The sequence below is a fragment of the Amblyomma maculatum genome, chromosome 4 (assembly GCF_055883805.1).
Source record: "Amblyomma maculatum isolate TAMU_Amacu chromosome 4, ASM5588380v1, whole genome shotgun sequence".
In the NCBI taxonomy this organism is placed as follows: domain Eukaryota; kingdom Metazoa; phylum Arthropoda; class Arachnida; order Ixodida; family Ixodidae; genus Amblyomma; species Amblyomma maculatum.
In genome coordinates this window covers 75,539,972-75,554,134 of record NC_139347.1, presented here as the reverse complement: position 1 = coordinate 75,554,134, position 14,163 = coordinate 75,539,972, and the positions used below count along the sequence as shown (strand labels likewise).

Below are 14,163 nucleotides of genomic sequence, written 5' to 3'. Positions count from 1 at the left end.
TGTGCTGTCACATGCACAGTGATGTTTTCACAATTACCTCCAATTGCTTGTGGGTCATAATGAATTTACTTGCAAATATTTAAGTTCAAAGCTTCCGTACCTTTCGGAAACATTGTATTCAGCCCAGTGGAAGGTGCGTTGCATATCTGCCGCCAATGCACTGCCATCATTCCCACGTTCACATAAATTTGATGCCTATAGCAATCAGTTCGGAGCAGTTTTGAAGCAGTATTCTGTTTTGGAGCAGAACGGAGCACGGAAAGCAGTTTGGGGCAGCACTTCTACCAGACGCTTTCAGCGCATGCTCCACGAACCTGCAGAGTCCCCATAATCACAGGACTGTGCATGTGGCAGCGTGCAAACACCTAAAATGCATGTCACAAAGCAGGAGACTGAATTTTTCAATTGCTGCAGCATCTACACTGACATTTCCAGCCTTTATGGCCCCCATACTGCACATCACCAATCTGTCCAATGCGCAGCGCTAACTCTTCACGCAGGCAAGGCTCCCAGCTGCAAACGTTGCACCACTCGCAATGCCACCAGTGCTGACTCTCCTTCCAATGCTTTGCTTTCCTACATGCTTTTCGAAACCAAAACAGAATTTTCACTAAGGGTCTATCAAGCACTAGCGATCCTAAGCACCTGCTCTTTATTTTTGGCAGCCATGTCAATTCATGGCAGCTATGCTGCCTGTTGACAACTTCACAACTGAGTGGAACCGTGTGAAGCAGTCATTGAATGGCGTCACATATGCCAAATGGGGGCAGAGGATTTATTGCGCAAGGCAAATTTAACGGTAGGACTTCTGGTATCTGGCACGGGCACCTGGTCCACCAAACTTCTTGGGCTCGCAGCGCCTTGGGTCGGCTACAAGCAAGGTGCGGTCATACTGGATCAGGGTGTCCTTGATCTCCTTCTTGGACTGCTCATCCACATCTGCAGGTTGTCATGAATAAAGAGAAAGATGCAAGCATGCTGTTATGACAGGCCGATCACAAACATACATTTCGCACATAGTCAAAATGAGCATAAACTCCACGCCTAATCACAACTGCTCCACTTCAGTGCAATGCATAGCACTGAAGGGACAAATTCAACAGGCCTGCAATTTACATCCAGACCAGTCGTCGTCCAACTGCTGCATCCACTGTTTGTGAAAACGAGGGTTTCTCCTTCAGCTGAGCTCATGCTGCCACATTAAACGAGATGGAACTGCATATAGTCTAGCCCGGTTATAACGAAGTCCGCTATTTCGTTGTATCTGGACTATATATAAAAAAAAGAGGCAAATTTGAGTAAATTGTTTCATCGTCGCTGGACAAAGTGGTCCAGCATTCCTTGAACAAGTTTTGCAAGTGCGGTCTTCAGGATCGCGGCCTCCATACCGTCCCAAAACCTCAATATATAGAACACAGATATATTGAATTATTGCATCTTGAGGTAACAGAGCGGAACACAGGACGGGGGCACAAGATTAGGGTGCACAAATGACAGGCTGGAAGAACACAAAAACAACGTTGAACAAAAAAGCAGGCATTTGGGGATCCATGTAAGAGACTGCGCGTCAAAAACTTGCTCCGTGCAATTCACACAATGTAAAGTGCTAGCAAAACAATGAGCCGCTGGTTCGCGAGATAATTGAAGCCGCTGAGATAGCTAGACTGCAGGAACGATGTGTAAGCAAACCGCCCTTCTGTTAACACAAAAAGAAATCGAACTGCTGAATGTGCAATCTTCTCCATGAGCGTTCAGAGAGTGCACCATGCTGTGTGCAAAAGAAGGTTATGCGGCACGTGTATTTATTTATCTATTATTATGTTTTATTTTGTTGTTTTTTACTATAACTATGCTGAAATGTGCAAGTCATTTGTACGCGATCTGTGGCGTTAGGGTATAAGAAGTTGAGGGTTTTCCAAAATAAACGTTGAAAGTCAGTGCTCGTTGTGTCGTCCTCTAATCTTGTGCTCCCAACCTGTGTTCCGCGCTGTTACCTCAAGATGCATAACCAACATGCTCAAGCTGCTATTCTAGTGAATTATTACGTATATCGAACATTTCCTATATCACGAGGAAAATCACATGCTTTAATTTTGTATTTCGAACGGGGCCGGATGTACAATGGATACAGTGGACTCCTCTTAAACGGTACTTGAAGGGGATTCAGAAAGTGTTCCATTTATCAGAAGTTTCATTTAAGCAAAGTACACATATTTCGTGATGCAAAACTTTATTCAAATTGTTCCAAGCCTTAATGTTGTGGGTGCAAAGAAAAAAATGAATCAATCTTAGTTTGCTTAACATTTTTCAATTGCTTTTTAACGAAGTAAGTGTGCATACTCGACAAGCTTGGCAGAAATTCCACACACCCCTCATGTTCAAAGTAGTGTTGCAGAAGTGCAACCGCATCTTTAGCTGCACTATCTGGCACTGCACTTAGCTCAGGGTCCTCACACTCGTCACTGGAGGAGGAGGACTGGTCGTCGGCTTGCACCTCGGCAATCATTTCTTGAAGACTTTCCTCACGACAGGTGCGCACGTGGGCATCCACAGCCTCGTAGTCCTGTCGCGAAAAAGGAGCACAGGGCACTACCTGCCTGAATCTCTTCATGAGGTAATGGTTCATGAGCTCTGAAGCCTGCATGGTGGAAGCACCTCTGCACTGTTGTCGCCTGCACTTGTTCCCAGGCACGGACCAAGATATGTATCGCCGACAGCAAGTCAATGCTGTAGTCCTTGCCACTGTCGGCACAAAGAAGCATGCGGTGGAGCAGCTGGCGGCGGTAATGCACCTTGATATTCTGTATTACCCCCTGATCCATAGGTTGTACCAATGCAGTCGCATTGGCAGGCAGAAACTCGAGGCTGATGGACTTCAGTCCTTCCACTTGCCCATGGGCAGGGCAATTATCGACAATGAAAACAACTTTCCTGCCTTGCTTAGTAAACCTTGCATCTTCCTCTTGCAGCCAGTTCTCAAATATTGCCATGGTCATCCACGCTTTACTATTGGCAGTGTACGTCACAGGAAGACTTCGCGTTCCTTTGAAGCAACGTGGGTGCTTTGCCTTCCTGACTACCAGCAGTTTCAGTTTTTCGTCCCCGCCATGTTCGCGCCCACGAGCACCGTAATGCGCTCCTTACTGCGCTTCCCACCAGTGCAGGCTTCGCCTTTGTAGGCCAGTGTCTTAGATGGAAGTGCTTTATAGAAAAGGCTCATCTCATCAATGTTGAACACGTCTCGTGGTTCATAGCTGCTTAAAATATCCTGCAGTGGCCCCTGTTGCCAGTCGGCGCACAAGTCTTTGTCCACGGAAGCACTTTCACCGGAGATTGTCTTGAAGACTAGGCCATGGCGTTTTTTAAAACGGCTGAGCCATCCATCGCTGGCGCTGAAGTTGTCGGCTCCTAGTTGCAAGGCTATCTCCCGCGCCTTTTGCTCCAGAATGGGACCGCTTATCGGAAAATTAGCGCTCCGCGCACGCTTAAACCATAAAAAGAGAACTTTTTCTAATTCCTCATGCGGCGTTGTCCTCATCCGCATTCGGCTTGAAGCAAAAGTCCCAGTCTTCACAGCTCCTTGTATAGTGGCCTTGTTCTTCAATATCCGCGACAGCGTTGACTTCGGGATGTCGAACTTCTTCGCAACTTCTGTTTTCGACAGGCCGCTTCGCTCAAGCTCCTGAAGAACTTGTAATTTCTTCTCAGCGAGAGCGCTTTGTGTGGTCGTTTCTGAACGTTCGCCATCACGACCAAGCATTGACCTCGCGTAGGCCTAACGCAGAGCACCGGGACAACACGCGACACGACGATCCGGCACGGCGGCAACAACGATGGCTACTGGATTGGCTTGCCTCAGCTGTAGTTCTGGCTGTGAAGTATTTGTTCATGGTTGTGAGATTACCGTTGCCATGTGCGAGAACATATTTGCTGGTCAGATTCCGAATGTTCAGCTTTTGTGCCGTTTAACCGAGGGTAACAAATAAGCGGTGTTTCAATTAACCGAATAATTTTACTGTGTTGGTATAGGAATCCAACCAAATAACGCTACTTAATTCCATTTATCCGAAATTTTCATTCAACCGAGTTTCGTTTATTGGGCGTCCACTGTATATCAAACTCCACCACCCCAGACCACGTGCGCTCTGTTGACAGGAGGCGGGCTTTCCCGCAACACCCTCGAAAAGATAGTGGCGGCGCCAGTCTTTGTTATCGTGCGTTCGTGTGTGGTTTGTGTGATCGCTTATGCCTGGCTTAGGCCTGTCATACGTGGTTGGTATTCTGTTGTGATGGCTACAAACGCGAAGCAGAAGTCCCTGACATTTGCCGCGAAATTAGAAGTTATCCAGAATGGTGAAAAGAAATCAAGTGTTGCCGAAGCTTTCAACATACCAAGTAGCACTTTGAGGAAAAACAAGACTGACATAAAGGCCAAGGCAGAACAAAACCAACACTCAGGCGTGCGGCTGGTGCACAAAGCTGCCTTGAGAAAGACGTTGAGAAGGCGCTGCACAAATGGTTTATCGACACAAGGACCCGCAATATTCCTTTATTGGGACCGATGCTGCAACAGAAAGCTAAGGACTTTGCGTTCATTCTCGGCGCTGAGAACTTCAATGCCAGCAGTGCAGGAGTTAGCAGAAATTCGCAGAGAATCACAGCAGAAATTACTGCCAAGCGGCCAAACGAAGACGCTGCTGAGATTGATCCAACAAGCGCTGACAGTGCGCCTCTCCCGACTGCCACTGAGGCTGTAGCTGCGTTGGCCCTTGTATGGCGCCACTGCGGCACAATAGAAGGCACCGGACTATCGCTGATTGATCGTCTAGACTATGTTGAGCAGGCCATGGTGAAGCACGCGGTTTCCAACTTGAAGCAGGCTACGATGCTACAGTACTTTCAGCCAAATAAATAAAATACTTTGTTAAAAGCTTCAAGTGAGTATTGCGCCCCGATTGGTTCATTGATTGATTTGTACTAGTTTTCTACACGATTTTATTTGTCGAATTCTGGCTATATCGAACTATTTTGCGATCACCGCGCTGTTCGATATATCGAGGTCCGACTGTACATCTGCAGTGTGTCAACTGCTGCGAAGGCCACTGCAGAGGGGCGCAACTAGCGTCGTCGCAGTCACTCTCAGAGGTACTCTCCGTCCCTTCCGTGACATTCCCGGCAACTTCGTCAATTGTGAAGTCCTGCGTGGCAACAAATTCATCGTCGGCCGAAATGAAGTCCATGTGAGACAGACCTGGAGGCACAAGGCCCAACTCTTTAGCAGACTCCCATAGCTGCTCTAAGCAGGCTGTCATGGTGGCACCATCAGCTGTTGCAGCGATGTCAACCGTGGCTGCTTCATCCTCTGCAGGCGCCGTGTTCGCGCTGCTGCTCATTTTCCGACTGGAAGTCATCATGACCAAGAGCGAAGCCCAAATCCTTAGCCTTCACTAGCATGATGGGTCCACTGAGCGGGGATGTTCTTTGATCGGGTATCTATGAACCACCTGTAAAGTGCGGCTTCTACGTCGTATGTGGCACACCGAATCCTCTTTCGGTCCCCGCTGCCAATGTCGCCATCGAGAATGGCGTCAATCTTGCTGCCGTTCTTGATTATCGTAGTGTGTGCGCTGTGCAATTCCATACTTCCGAGCGATATCACTCTTCTTCACGTTTCGGCGCACTTCATCCAGAATGGTAAGCCTAGTCTTCAATGACAACACTTTTCTCTTTCCCGTTTTGGTGGGGCTCACGAGATTCGACATTGCCGAGAAATCGAAGGGTCAGGTCCGAGAAATGGAATAACTGAGTAGGTCCGTTGTCAAAAAATTGCCCAGGCGCAGTCGGGGGTCACGAGATATCAAAGGTGAGAAGCGGAACAAGGCTGGAAGGCGTAATGGCCTCAGAGAGGGAATGCATACAAAGATCCACGAAAGCGGAGGAAACGCTCCCGCGACGCTTCCTCCCAGACTCTCTCTCCCGCGCCCAGAACCGAGAAGAGAGAAGCCCCAGACAGAGAAATTCAAGAACTGCAATTGGCCAAGTCTACCACTGCTCCTTGACGTAACTGAGAATTTCCTTTTATTTTCTTACTTTTGTTACCTCCCGCGCAACCGGCTCAACGAGACGCCACATCACAAAGACGACATGTCAAGCGATGCACTGAAGCAACCTTTCTATTTGCGGGAAAGCAGACGACACTGTGGATGCGGACGTCAGCCAAATTTTGTCCTTAATTTTGCACAAAAATTTGCCTGAGGGCGTAAAAATCTCCCTCCCGATGGATACATTATTTTCCATTTGGTACAAAATCACTTCGCTATATCCACTGACGTGCCTTTATTTACTTCGTTAAACTGGACCCAAATTGTATTAAAAATGCAAAAATGGAAATTGGAACTTCTTTCGTTATAACCGCTATTTCGCTACAAGTGGCTTCGCTATAACCGGGCTGACTGTACGCTCACCCTGCACACCCTAAGGATTTGTACGATTCAAGTGCAACAGTTATATTCCGCACGAAAGCGCAGCAGCATTATGCATGAAAAAAAGAGTTATATGAAGTGATTCGTGCAATTTGCAGGTGACCAATCGAGGCAGCACATCCGAACCCAAAATATGTCATTCAGAGCCACAGCTTCAATGCAAACCGTTGCAACACTAACTCTGCTTTGTCACAATGATTAGGTCCCAGATACTGCTGAATAACCACTAGTCCAGACCAACGATGCTCAAAGAACTGCAAATATTTTTATGATCTTTACTTCCATTTAATATAATCGGTTTCAGTGCTTGCACGATAGAAGCCAATGGGCCTGTATATGCACATATTCAAACATGAGCTTAAATCATGACCAGCAAAATGACAAATTTTCTGAATTGAGCATCCTTGAAATGCACTAAAAGCTTAGGCAGCCAGTCAACTTTCACAGCTCAGTTTCTAATACGGAAGATGCAATTTTTATTATATAATAAAATACTAGGATCCAAGTGGCAAATGCCCTTCAAAGGAGGCCAATGGTGTTAAGCAAATGTCCCTTTTCCCCTGGGCAGCCCTCTATGATACCATGCTAAGCCAGTCTGATACAGCTCAATAAAACATGGCAGGTGCCTCTTAACCTTCAATCAATAACATCAGCCAATTTTCATGACACTACAGTTAATCCAATTAAGCTGTGGTGAACCCACCACTTTCATCTGCCACACCCTGCATTGTTATACCAGCAGGATACAACATCATTAGAGTTAGTTTATGCCAGTGGCTGGAGGGCTGCCTTTGAGAGCAAATGCAAAGAGTACAGTCGCTGACCGATCTTTCAGACTCTGATAGACCCGGGAAATCAGAGCAATCGAACAGTAAAAAATCTGTGAACATAAAAAAAAATGCTTTTCTGCGATAAATCAGCTTTACAAACCAGGACCTTCACCGCTCCCGATATTTTGTTAACTAATATGTTGATAATAGAGAGTTAAAGCATGGCACAAACTGCTACTGCATTGTGCTTCAGCGTGCCGCCCATGCGCACGCAACAGCTTGATCCGATACGGCAGCCGCCGTCACCAGTGTGTACAGAACACCGGGAAGCTTGCAAAGCGTTTAAGGCGGTCACCACACACACAGTAGTGCCCCGCAGCAGAAGTGGATTGTGCTAACCTACAACCACTACAATCCACCAGTTAGAACATCTCAGCCAGTCATGCCACTGTTATGTCCATTTCACGACATTGACGCTGCAGGTCACGCTCATGACGCAAACGAATTACACGCGGCGCGCGAAGCAACATTCAGTTGGTAGCAAAGACCCCGAGATGGAACTCGCAAGAAAAAAGCCAGAGTAATGAGAGCCTCAATGAATGCACTGACCCCCACTTTACCCCACGGGCATCATCCGCACAATCTGTGGCGGACAGTGCTCACATTTCATTTTCAGTCCGGTTGTGCACTCTTTGTAGACTACAGCAATGACAACGACGAGCGTTACTGCGCTGCCTCAAATGGCAACGATGAGCAAAGAGCTAAGCTAGTCCGTCCGAATGACCCTGCTCAGCCTAACTTTCACGGCCATGCAAAACCAGTTATTTACAACCTCATGTCTATGTCATGCCGAAAAAACAATCTCCACAGTATTCCTGCAACCAAATTCGGTCGAAAAAAAAAAAAAAAAAAAAAAAAAAGGAAAAAAAAAAAAAAAAGCTTTTGGACACCATAGAGTCCCAAATATTGGTCGCGAAAATTTACATTTTCCCATGGGGCACGGGGAGGTTCCTGAATGAAGTCAAAAATATTGCACAAGTCTAAATTATTGGAGTCTGAAAAATCAATCTGCTACCATAAATGTTTGGATCAGCAACGACAGCATCATAAAATATGGAAGAAAACTTACATTTCTGGTAGTAGGCAACCAGGGCCTTCGAAATGGCTTGCCGGATGGCTGTGCAAAGCAAAGTCAATGAACATTTAGAGCTGTTGCAACATTTCATATCTATAGGCAGCACTTTCAGTTTAACACTTTCCTGCCACACGCCTATTCCCATCAATAGGCAACAATAAAATATTTCAGTCGTATTTTCCCACTTCCAGAGCACCCCTGAAGAGCTAGAGGCCATCCACTGGGTAAAAGGGGAACCACAAAGTAACCCAATTATGATACCAGATATAATGGCACATCACTTGTAACGATCAAATTTCTTGCATTTATCAATTTCCTCATGGTCTGCATGTAAAAATAAATCATATATAACAATACGATTATTAGCAACACACAGGATAAAACGAAAGCTTCCTGCCAGCCCGGAAGAGGTTTACCACAAAAAATTTGCCTGAATGTTTGATAAAAAAATAAAACATGAGCAGAGTGACATAAAAACTTGGCATAAATGGTGCAAATGGACCAGTGTAGAGAAATCATCAACGGGGCGTTGCGTGTGGCCTTAGGAAATGAGCACTATTACAATCACAAATACTGGAGGGATGAGGGGAAGCTTTGCTTAGCTGCCACTGCGCAAAGGGTGCGGCCGCCTAAGGAAGCGATCCCAACTCGCCATTGCTTTCTACAAACCGCATTTGTTACTAAATCTCTTCCCTGCTTAGACCAACGCAAATAAAACTGAATTCTATGAGAGATAAAAACACAAATAGCAATGCATACTGCCTATAAATGCTTATCTACGCTACTATGCAGTGAAAGTCTCAATTTCAAATGCCTTTGTGCCTCACTCGGTAGCTAAATTTCTTAAAAATCGGGCAGTTCGGATCATGCTTTCCCAGATGTTTTTCTTTTTTCCAGAGTTCCTGAAAAAATATATCGACGAGGTTTTACTGTATTCACCACCCATCCCCACCAACCCTTGCCAGTTCAGATACAGTGATAACCGGTTAAAACGAGCATACATTCAGGTTTTCTCTATATCGCTATAAGTGGACTGCACTATATTCTATAAGATTCGCTTTTCCAATGCGTGGCGTCATTTAAAAACCCTACGGAGTCAAACCAAGTGACACAGTGTATTGTTTACATCAGTTGTTCTCAACCATGTGTGTGTATGGGACCACTTGAAACTGGGGGAGGGGTATCTTGCTCAGAGCAGGTCGTGGAATTGGGATTGCGTCAAGGCTAAACTGCCCTCTTAAAAACATGCACCACGGCCGACAGAGGCGACTACGTAAGCTACTAGAATGGATTAGACTCCTCCCAACATCGTGCCGCTTACTCGTCGGACAACTTAGACATTTTGCATTGCAGCCCCGTGCAGCAGTGCCCTGGAAACTGTCTGGTCAGGATAGAGCTATCCCGCAACCTTTTTCTGTGTGTGTGTGTGTGTGCGGATTTCGTGTACTTTAAAAATCACTTGGCGAAGCCCCATTTGAGAAACACTGGTTTACATTATGGCATCTGCATAACGTGCTGCTGCCCCATTGCCCTGCCAACTATTCACTAGGGGTCACATTTTCTCACATAACCAAAAAATTTTGCACACGAAAGGTTGACACTTACTGATGTAATGCAGACAGTTCAACTGCAGAAAATGTTTAAATAATTTTTGCCCTACCTGCGTAAAAAAATTTGTAATTTTTCTTTTCATATCGTCTTGAATAAATATGGTTTTTGACAAACTCTTATTAAAAGCAAATTTCGCTTTTAAAACATGATGCTATGAACTTCAGCATTAAAAACCTCTGTTAAACTGAAAAGCTCCAATCCACAGTCAGACGCCAGGGCTAGTCTCTATCATCTGTCGGCTACACCTTGTCACTTTTCCTCTCATCACTTGTACAGCAATACAAGTTCAATTTTTACTTATCCTGAGCGCTTATGAATCAAGCTTGCTTCAATTCCAATGATCTAAGGCCAATGATACACTACATTTTGAACAGTCTACTCGGGGTATATGCAAAGTTACAAGAGGATCCTGACATACCAGCTTCATTTAATTAGAAAATAAGAGAAAGAAAAGAAAACAGAAGGGCTTTGAAAATGCTCAACAAAAATTGCACAGACAGACTTGCCTGCAATCACTCTTAAACAAGACGTGAGCTAGCACAGGTAAATGGGAAATATCCGTGGACACTGTCACATACAAATCTACCATTAAATCCAGCTTACCGTAGATCTGGGCAACGTTACCACCGCCCTTGACACGGATCCTTATGTCCACACCAGCGAAGCGCTCCTTGCCCAAAAGCAGAATGGGCTCAAGCAACTGCACAGAAATAAAGCATGGGTCACACAACTAATTCTCAACTGTAGTCATTAAAGGGTTGCTAAAGCAAAGCTGCCAGTGTCTGCAGGTCAAGGTGCACATGATGAAAAATGGAGTGCTCAGCGTTTTAACGTACAGCTTTGGAATTAAATTATAGTAGCTCTCTAGCAGTTCTTCGCTCGTGTGCACAGTGTCTGCCCATTTAATTACCATTCCTTATAGCACATAGCCCCAAGTTACCATGCAATCCAGCTACCAGTCATAAGAGACTACCAAATCAGATAAGCCCCATTTTAACCAAGCCAAATGAATGTGCACACATGGCCTAAAAGTAGTGTGCCCGACTCTGGCTCCAAAAGCCCCAAAGTTGATTCTTACATCCCCGCTGCCTTTCCCACCTCAAATGTGCAAAATAAATCGACAGTTCCTCCCAACCTCTCAACTGCGTGACAGCAAAGCTTAGATGGAAACATAAAACTTTCAGCAAAGTTTGTCATCTGTCAGATTTGCATACTTAGCATCTTGGGTTTTGTAAATAGCTTTGTATTAGTTTATGCGTATATTGTTACATCATACAACAGACAGAGGAATCAGTGTTCATATATTTCACCTGCCAGCTGATTTTCCGGAAAAAGGGGCCTTTAATAATATCGTGTTAAATGTAAGTTCGAAATGTCACGTGAGCAGTAAGACGAAAGACGCCTAGAGCAGTAGCTGCCAATTTGAGAGGCATCTAGCACAGTCCATTAAGATAAACAAAACGACAAAATAGACAGAGCTACACTTCCAACGACGTGTATAGGGCAAAACGCTTGCGCCTAACAGTTTTACATTTAGTGAAATTCAGCTCGAAGAAAGCGTACCTCGCGGAGTGACGCTAACCGCAATAAGAACGAAGTGACGCACAACACTCCACGGACTTACCCCTGTCAAAAAACGACCAGTGCATCAGAAATACAACATCTGTTCCAACACGCAAGCCCGTTACATACTATGAATGAAACCGCTACTCTTGTCAAATGAACAGGCAAGCGAGTATGAGTGCACCTACAGATGTCCAAGCAAAATAACTTAAATTCCAATGATCTCATTTATACGTGCGTCTAAAACGTGCTTCGAGGCATTCCCAATCGCAAGCGCTACCAATCGGACAATTACCTTGTAGCGCAGTGTCAAGGGCTCGATGTTCTCCAGTGGCCGGCCGTTCACTTTGAGCAGCCCATTGCCGCGCTTGCATATGCCACTGCAGTGGCAGTTTTCTGAAAGCATATGCAAAGTTAATGGCTGTGTAATATCAATGAGGACACAGTACTACAAGGTTATCTCGGGCGTCACCGCATGCTATCACAAACTTCATTTGCTGTAAACACGTGTAGCAGAGCAGACATTCCAACATATTCATGCAAATATGATGAAACCACGCAGTAGTGTTCAATACGCAACTGAAGCTCCACAAATGGCTCTACATTTTTGCCATCGCATACATGGCGCGACTAGCTAAAGTAGGCGAAAGGCTAACAGAGGTTTATAATAAATTTTCCCGGCACGATTGGGAGTTAGGCCTACACACTCACCTTCCTCCCGAAGACTTGAACAGATTGTATAGCTTCCTTCGTGGTCCTAAAAGAAAAAATTAGGGCATTGAGAATTCGTCTACGGAACCATCAAAGACATGCACAGCTTTATTAAGGGAATAAAAGTACTCACGCTGCCATTTTGTGAGCAAGCCGACCTAAACGTGGTCAAACCGTCAAACCACCAAGGAACGAAATAAAAAGGATGGTGGCACGCTCTCGCGGCGATCTCGTGGAATCTCGTCTCGACTTCAGCCGAGTGACAAGCTGATCCACAGCCTGGCGCTAACCAACCTATGTCCAGCATCCATAGTTTCTAAAGTACGTTTTGATATTTGCTTTAAAAATTCAAAGGAGAGTAGTTAGGAATATGTAGCTCTCGTACTTAACGTTCTCAACTTTGAAACCTTAGCTACATAGTTTCTGTGAATTCCGTCAGGGGGTCTACCATGTGCGTCGCGCGGAACTTAAATGGTCGAAATGCTACGCAAGATCAATCTCTAAAATACACAACCTCTAACACAAGTTCCTAACCTCGAGCAATGGGAGGCCATGTTGGTCAGCTCAGACCTGGGAGTTCAAACACGGGTCACTGATTGGGCTACTCAGGTCGCTGTCAGCCGTGGACTGATAGCCACCTAGAACAGACCATCTGCATCGTGCCTTTTCTGACGAAATAAATGTTACAATCGAGAATTTGTCAGCCGAGCAGGGGACGCGGCAGTCGCTGAGAGCTTCTCGAAGGACGGCATAGCATCACCTCACGATATTGCTATTCATGTTAAACTTGAAAGGAGGATATTCCCCACTTTAGACAAAGCCTTAGATAAGGAGCAGGAGACCACCTGGAGGAGACTCCAGACGCGATCCTTCAAGACTCCTTACCTGTTGTCAGAATTCTACTCCAGTGATTACGACCCGGTTGACGACTGGGCACGTTGGTATGGGTTCATACTTAACCAGCCAAAAGACGAGACACAGCAAAGAGGAGGACAGGACCCAGCCTTGTCCTGTCCTCCTCTTTGCTGTGTCTCGTCTTTTGGCTGGTTAATTACGACCCGGATTGTATACTATGTGGTGAAATAGCCACTTATGGTCACATATTGTGGAAATGTAAAGAGGAGCCGCACCGGAAACTCAATACATGTACCTACTCTCATAATACACCTACCTACTCTCGAGCAATGGGAGCTCAGACCTGGAAGTCCAAATCCGGGTGATTGAATAGGCTATTCAGGTCGCTGTCAGCCGTGGACTGATAGCCACCTAGCATGGATCATCTGCATTCTGCCTTCTCTGAGGAAATAAATGTTCTGCAATCAAACTGCCAGTTACGCACACAGTACTGGCCATAACATGGAGCACATCTCCACAATAAAAACTTTTGTCACGTGCAACCTAGCGAATATTAGACACTTTATATATATGTTAGCGCATGCCGTTGGTACGTTCTTGTATGAACCCAAGTAACCATCACATCTTTCCTACGAAATGAGAGAAAATTTCATGCAGCTGAATCGTGCTCCATAATATTTTGGCAACACCTGTACGTGCCAGCTTTCTTTGCTGAAGAAGGTACACAAGTAACTTTCGTTGGTAGGCAGCAGCTCAAATGGGTACTGTAGACTGCAAGTACTGCTCCATAAAAAGATTTGATCTAATATTCATTTTCACTTTTTGAACAACACGAATTTAAAAGCCTTTCAGCAGGCCGAAAATACTGGGGTTCGATTTAAACCCTAGTAACAGGCAAAACTATCATGTTACATGTTGTGGTGCCCATTGCAAAACACTACCTCATAAGTAGCTCTTTTTTTTTTATGCAAAACGTTTCCATGCAATAGTGCTAATAAAATAGCAGACGTGCACGGGGTACTGAAATACAGGTAGT

The 14,163-nt window shown here is 45.3% G+C and overlaps 1 pseudogene across 1 annotated transcript; it reads right to left on the bottom strand.

Moving 5' to 3' along the window:
* Nucleotides 1-756: 756 nt before the first annotated feature.
* On the bottom strand, nucleotides 757-12,542 carry LOC146191443 (small ribosomal subunit protein uS9-like; annotated as a pseudogene). Its single transcript, XR_014706647.1, has 6 exons — nucleotides 12,406-12,542; nucleotides 12,273-12,318; nucleotides 11,857-11,957; nucleotides 10,602-10,698; nucleotides 8,382-8,429; nucleotides 757-939 (listed from the first exon to the last, which is right to left on the bottom strand). The product of XR_014706647.1 is annotated as a small ribosomal subunit protein uS9-like (transcript).
* Nucleotides 12,543-14,163: the final 1,621 nt, after the last annotated feature.